General features: G+C 39.4%; 1 protein-coding gene across 1 annotated transcript in view; it reads left to right on the forward strand.

Moving 5' to 3' along the window:
* The first annotated feature begins 6,133 nt into the window (after window positions 1-6,133).
* The window catches only part of LOC121641056 (protein odd-skipped-related 2-like), a 4,137-nt gene continuing 2,474 nt past the window's right edge, over window positions 6,134-7,796 (forward strand). Inside the window, 1 exon segment of the mRNA XM_041986923.1 lies at window positions 6,134-6,369. The gene's annotated coding sequence lies outside the window, so the exon portion shown is untranslated.

Here is a 7,796-nt window from a genome sequence, read left to right on the forward strand (position 1 = left end):
CCCTTCACACCAGCCGTCTCTCCATCTGCTTCTTCAAACATCCACCCCTCCTCTCATTCCACATTCATCCATTTTCTCATTTTTTCTATCCATTAGGCCTCTATTTTCTCTGTCCCACCCAAGCCCTGTTAAATCTCTCCATGCTTCAGTCACTCAGCCCTCGCCCTGTTTCCGACTTTCCATCTCACCTCAGGTGGAGGATGGATGGAGTAGTCACAGGGACCTTTTAAAAATGTCACTCCTGACAGACTGGATGAGACACTGCACTGCTGTGTTGATTTTATCATTCCAGTGTGGCTGCCATAACTTGTTAACATCTCTCATCGGCCGATTAACAACACTTGAGTGTGGCCAGGGAAACAGGTGCTGGGGAGACTTTTTACTGTCGGCACCTCAACAGCAGCAGCTTACCAGCGAGTGCAGGCATAATTACATGTGAAGATTCAGTGCTTTTTGGACCCACAGAGACAACTTCAATAACAAATACTACACCACATTAGCTGTATAAGTGAAAATGCAGAATAAGAAAGATACAGTGAAAGCAGACAAGCTGGGAGAAAAGTTTTAAAGTTGTAGTACTATAATCATGGGGGAAATAAACATTTATCCAACATACAGTTCCAGTTAAAAAATTGGACACGCGTTCCCATTAAATCCAATGAGTAATGTGTCTAAACCTTTAACTGTAATATATTCAGCAGGTTTTCATTTAAATAAACCTGATGGGTGAAGTGCCAATCGGTCACGCATTCAGTGTGGGAGGCGGGGAAACAACCATGATTTGTGGAGGGCAACAAGGCGATGAGGCACCTTTTAAAAGTGCCACAGCAGAGCAGCTGAATCCAGAAAATCCCCACCCTGCTACAAAAACGTCATGCCTGTTCACAGCTGAGCTATGAAGACCTTCAGAACACGCTATGAGAAAATACCTTTTATGTGACAGTCACATAATAATGCAAAAATGCAGTGACCTTACAGCGGGAGAACAAGCTCCAGACAGTCTGATGCAATCCTCACTGCCTGAATCACTACAGTACAGGAAGTAGAGCCCGGAGCCTGCGGGATACCTCTCACCCAACCCGGCTCCCCTGCTGCTTTTTACACACAGATATCCTCCTAAAACACCACCACATACTTACGTATACATATACAGCTGTGTAGGATGGGGAGTCATGTGACTTCCACTATTCTTTTTCCTTCTTTAAATTCACCAGTTTTTTCTTCCAAAATTTTTCTTTCCATCCTGTAATTTTCTGACTACTCCTCCTGTACCCTAGTCATTTGTCTGTTAGACAGCTATTATGTTTGATGCACTTCTTCATGTATTATTATTTTTGTGTTTAAGAAGTGTTGCACCTAATAAAGAAACTTCATCAACTCTGGCATTGTGATTACGTTTAGGCTGACAGGCAGATAAACCAGCTAATGACAATTTGACAAAGATCAGATATCTGAGCAGGCATTTTTGAGGCACGTTTATGATCATGCACAGATCCCTCCCTTTAATCTTTCTCTTCCTTTCCTTACTCTGCTTGCCATCAGACCAGACAACAAATAACTGAAGATGTCATTTCCATGGAAGGGAGCTCCACAGAAGCGCCTGGCCAGCACCGACAGCCAGAGGAAGCTATTTGCTGACAAATGGGATTTGGTGTTGGGCTTGAGCAACATTAACTGCGGGGTTTTATTGGATGAAGGAGCACGATATCACGGCGGTTTTCTTCTCCATGCCTCTCTGGCAGAGTGGATAACGTTGTAGGAGCAAAAGGAATTTGGTCTAGCAAACAGATGGCAGGAGAACAGTGAGGAGAGTGGCACTGGACAGCAGATGGAGAAAAGATCATGCAGGAGACCCGAAGAATGCATTATATCCAGTGCACAGTGCACTCTTCCTGTTACAGGCACATTTGATGAGTCTGTTCTACGTTTCATCATGTGCAAAGTTTTAAGACAAATTTAAAACCCTAGGAAATAAAAGAGATTAAAGTTGAGCAGATATTTTTTTATTTACTCTGGGGTGGATGATTTCATAGATTGTATTTATGTCCCCTTCTGACCAATCCATCCAAGTTCTAAAACTGACAATATTGCTCTCATCACAGAATGAAGCTCTTATGATACATCATAAAATCCTGCAGCATAGTTTTGAAGGGGATCCAATAGGGGGCAGTCTTGTACAATAAAGAGCAACAGCATGAAGCTGCTGCAGCTGAAGACAGAATCGTGTTGTAGTGTCCAGGAAAGTGAGGTTTTGAGTAATGTCACAGGCAATGTTTCATGCATAGGACTATGCATACAATTTAAACATGTGGGAAAAATGTGTTTCTTTGTATTATCTTATCAACAATGTGATTTTAAATAAAATATTATGACTTTCTGATTTAGAAAGTATGAGAGCTGACTTGAAAATCATGCAGGCAACAATAGTTTTAGTTCATGTTATCTGAACCACTTCTAATCATAACTGAATGCTGTTAAAATGATCAAAATTATCAACGCATATGATATGTTGTGGTTGTTTTTGTGCTTGAAGATACGAAAAAGACCAAAGAACTGCTCAAAACAGTTAAAATACACAGGTTATGTAGTGATACAAAATATGGAAACTAGTGTAGGATGTCAAAACTATGCTAAAAATTTAGAAAAAAACGAAAATGGATGCAAATACTATAAAAATGTATATCTGTGGGACCCCGAAATTATTTTTCACGTGTATGTGTAACAGAAAAACTCTGCATAAGAGAGAGGAAGATGACGATGATTCAGTTTCACTCTCAGATAACAACAAACCCATGAGGTAAGAGAGACATAACCCCCTTTTTCTAGAAATGCTCAATTTCAGGTAACAGGGTGTGATGTGGGGGGAAAATGTGACTCGGGGGGGGTCTTTGAATGAAAACAACCATCCTGAAAAGAGCTGCTGTGGGAGAGGATGAGTGAGAGTGTAGGTGGGGAAGTGGGGGCTTTGAAACCACAAGCAGGCAGGTAACAGTGACAGGTTACCTCCCCGCTGCTCTGAGTATGGACCTGACATCCTGTCTGCCAAAACGCACATGAAAACAGCAGCACTGAGAGACAAACAGACCCAGTGAGACATCTGGAGCGGGCCAGCGGATCCACGGTTCCTGTCGAGGACTCTTCTTGTGAGTAAAGCAGAGGTAAGGACAGCAACTCAGAGGAATATTAAAAATCAAACAGAGGTGTGTTGATCATGCTATCAAATTATTATAATGAGATCTCAAGGGTGGTAAACCTAAATCAAGAAAGAAGCAGGTGATTTCATTTGGTTAAGAAAGCTGCTTCAATAGTGTGAAGACTACGTTTTCTTAAAGGACTATCCAAGGTTTAAAATAAAAATAGACAAAAAAAAATTGCCTTCATGTTTCCACAGAACCGTTGAATTTCCTGAACTGAACATTTTTCTTCAACCCTCTGAGCTCTGTAGTTCTCTATTAATGATCCTGTTAGACCTCTTCTCTGTTACTCAGTGTTATGGAAAGAGAGGAGTGTCAGCCATTACAGGCTTGGGCAGCTGCACTGAACTGCACCTCTGATACTCTGTGGGAGTCATATTATCATAGAGAATGATGGCGGCTGCAGGGGACTCAGGGTGGGGCCAAAGGGCAAGACATTAACTCTCTGGCTCTGACGTTACCCAAACTATAAAGAATCCAGTAATCCTATAGCACAGATTTTTGTAACAGTAAAATGAAAACTGTAAAAAACAGAGGCCAAAATGTCCTGTCAAGAACATTAAAAAAAAGACTTCATGTGAGATAAAATTACACCGGTCTTCTCGGGTCGTTGTAAATTTAATTTTGATACCTATAGGTCGTATTTACCTAACAGTGTCATCACGGAAAATTAAATCCAATGAATCACCGTATTTTCAGCTCAGGACAGAATTCTTCTTATTAATTTTTGGCCGCATCATATGGGCGTCGCAGGCTATAGAAATGTCATGTAGGAAAATCATTTCTCTCATCGAGGAGAACCACAAAATCAATCACAGTCTATAATAGAGGAAACCCTCCATTTTAGCAGATTTAGGACCAGAGTGACCTAAGTTGGTCTTTTAACCCAAGGTAGGGGGGGGGAATAAGGGGAAAACGGATAAATTGTTTCTCGTAGGAAGTCCGTATTTATATGTCTGGGAAAAGATATATTTTGTGTGATATCTGACTGAACTGACAACACTGGTTGATAGAGATGTTTTTAAAGGTAAGTGCATCACATTGACAAGCATTGGATATACTTAAATAATAACCTTTTTTTAGATAACCAAAACAAACACCATTTAAACTGTTATAAAATCCTACAGTGAAAATAATACACTGGGATGTTTCCAGGTTTCACTATAAAGTCGAGGTTTTGTGTGAATCTGTCTTTAACTGTTCGGTGCTTTGACAGTGAAGATGGAGGCCGGGGTGATATGAAACCCAACGAAAACCACAAGCATGTTGAGTGCAGACGAAGTTCTGCAGCTCAAAGAAAACGAAAATTAAGTCTGCGCGAGCTCATGAATATATTAAATGTATTTAGCAATTACTTTGATTGTTCTCTCCCTCCTTATGAGCTAAAACATGCTCTGATGTGATTATTATGATTTCGTATAGGTGAGCAGGTCAGATCGGGCCCCCAGAGCACTTATAAATAAGCCTGCATTCAAATTGTTTTTATATAGGCTATGAACATGTATCATTATAATATCTTGATGCTGCTTTGTTCAATACATTTTTTATTTTCTGAGATGTCGATAAATGACTAATGTAAAGCTGTTCAGACAGAGGAGTCAAAGATGTTTCAGTAGAAAAGGGAATTTGTTGTTTCGTTAATACACCAATAGGCGGCGCTGCAAACTTGCATTTTACAAACTTAAACCACTTTCCTCAAAGACAAGAACTCCAGCAACCTTTGTAAGTCCTGCTGCACTTTTACAGTTTTCCGAAAGCTTCTCAATATTTCGTAATGCAAAATGTGATAATTATAGAGTTCATAGAGGTATAAAAATGAACTAAAGACAAGTTAAACCTGTGTATGCATGTTGACACCATGAAGGCCTGACTTGGCTTTTTATTATTATTCTTCTCAGCTGATGTTTTTATTAAAACACACATTAAATTATTTCATTATCACCATAATTATTTTTATTCCAAATGCATTAAATTAAACTTATTAGATTTGTATCCCCATAAAAGTCACCTTTATGTGTATACCACAAAAATTAACCTCTGATTCAAGCTGTCGAGTTTTCATGCCAGCCGTGGAAAGAGAGAAAAGATATAAATATACTTAATAACCTAATAATTATATACTCTGCTATTTTAGTATTAGTATTATTATTATTCATAAATCCAAACAAAAAAAATTATTTAAATAATGTAAGGACACTTTAAAAAATTCTTAAGTTTGTGCTCATGACAACTCCGACGTTTAATGCCTTTACAGTTTACCCGTAAAATCTGCCAATAAATAAATAAATAACAGGTGGAATTATCTTTTTTTAAATATGTATATTTAGTCATAAATAAAGTGGCAACTGTCCAGTTTTATAAGTTAATAAAAACTTTTAAAAGTACAAAAGGGGGAATAAGAACAATTCAAAGACTAGAAGTAACTTAAACACTTTGTTTTTTTCAGTAAGCTGTCGCTTTCTTTCTTTCTTTCTTTCTTTCTTTCTTAAAATCTGCCTTACCACAATGAAATAAAAAGATTAAATGAGGCAGATCTTGCGTGTACCCTCCATTTGGCAAACAGTCTCTACGGTTAAAAAAAAGAGAAAAAAAGGTCTTGTTGAACTCTGTTCAAGAATCCAAAAAAAGCACGTTTTTAAAAGCGTGGAGTTGGAGGGAAAAAACCGTTCAGGGTTTCCCCCTGTGCTTCCAAACATGTCTCCAAAGGAAGGTATCAGCCTTGGCTATATGCTGTGTGAGAGGTGTCAGAGGACGCAGGTTGAACTGACTGAACACGCTTCTCTACTATGCTCTGCAGCCTTAGTTGCTATCCAAACACAAATAAACAGAGGGGAACATTGGAGTTAATGATAGAGGAGGGGGGATGGAGGCGTGTCGGAGGGCGGGCTGAGCCCTAAAAAAGTGAAGAACGCACACTTCCAGCCCCAGCTCCGGACGGGACTCCCACACTGCCGCAGTTACTCCTCCAAACCTCTTCGTCTCTTTCCACAACTTTTCACAACTTGTCACATCTCTGCAAAAGTCCAAGACATTATAGTTGGCTGCATGGCTAAATGAAAGTTTCATGGACTTGGATCTTGGAAACCTTTTAGCGACGCTTTATTGGAGCTCGTCGCCTCTATAGTTACTGTGGATTACTGACATACCGCAGGACCCTTGGCAGCTATTTATTGGGGTAAGATTCTGTTTGGCAGGGTCTATGTCAGTCCTGTACGGAAAAGGAACCAGCCTCATTCAGTACACTTGTTAAAACTTTTTTAATTTAATGAGAAAACTCAACTGTTACTGTTTTACTGAGCTCTGAGCGAAAGAGATCAAATAGTTGTTGAAACGGTTAGATTTTTATTTAAAAAAAATCATCTAATTGCGCCAGACTGAGATGCTTTTGAGGGCACAGTGTCACATCACTGATCTCCGCCAAAAGCGCGAGACACAAGTGACCTTCGCGGTTGTAAAGACCGGTCAGGACTACAGCAGATATTTAAAACCTTATGTGGGAGAAACAAGCAGAAACTGATAGGGATTCAAAGAAAACAAGACACTTAGGCTGCTGCCAAAGTGTAAATGAAGTCCAAAGGTGAGGAAGGAACAAGCTGAACGAAGCTGTATTATTGGGCAAAGAACAAGTGTCTTTTATAGTGATTTATGCTGCACCTGTGCAAATTATATTTAACCGCATCTCATGTGAGCGGGGAAGCAAAGTCGCGAGAATTCAAAGATTTATGCAGCAGAACTGATGACCTGAGTGGAAGAAGCGAACAAGCAGCCCTCAGGCCACTAAGCGTGGATTATGTCCTCATCTCCACATAAGATAAGGCAAACACGGTTGGGAGTTTGTTAAAATGTGATTTGGCTTATCAGTTATATAGAGACTATCTAATATTCTGTCAGATACAACAATGCTTATTTTTTTCTTATTTTATTCTCATGTATCTGAGGGTCAGATCGCCGTCGCTCCGCTGGCTTGAAGCCAGTCCCACTTTCACCATCTGGAGCCTTGAACTTCAGCTATTGAATTTTTTTTTCTGTGTGCGAAAACATAACTTGTCATGCCCACAAAAACGGAACCAGGCCAGGTCTCGTCAGCTCACTCCATTTGTCCCACATTACAGAGACAGGTAGCTTGTCCTCTTGGAATTGGCTAAATGTTGGTTTGTTGAAACGTAGGCCCATAAAATGCGTAAAGGTTGTGCAGGGTGAACATGCCATAACATAAATATATAGCGTTTTTGTTTTGCTTTGTTTGTTTGTTGTTTTTTTTAGGATAAAAGAGTAGCATGACATAAACTGACTAAAACTAAAAAATATCAGCGCCTAAGAAATTAATTAAGCATTTAAAAACTTCAAATGCATTCCCAGAAAATTAAAATAAAAACTGTAACCCACACATCTACATGCTGAGCACTTGTTCTTCTTAGTCAATCACAGCAACCAGACAACTTTCCAAATATCTCATCTGAAATTTCGTCATCTCGGTGATCTGAAATTGCAGTTTGCTTTGTTAACAGGAGCTACAAGAGTTGTTTATACTCCCACCTACGATGGTTTCGATTACTAATTTATTTGTAAAATTGCTTTGAAGTCCATCTCAGTTTAACTGGT

The sequence above is a fragment of the Melanotaenia boesemani genome, chromosome 6 (assembly GCF_017639745.1).
Source record: "Melanotaenia boesemani isolate fMelBoe1 chromosome 6, fMelBoe1.pri, whole genome shotgun sequence".
NCBI lineage: Eukaryota > Metazoa > Chordata > Actinopteri > Atheriniformes > Melanotaeniidae > Melanotaenia > Melanotaenia boesemani.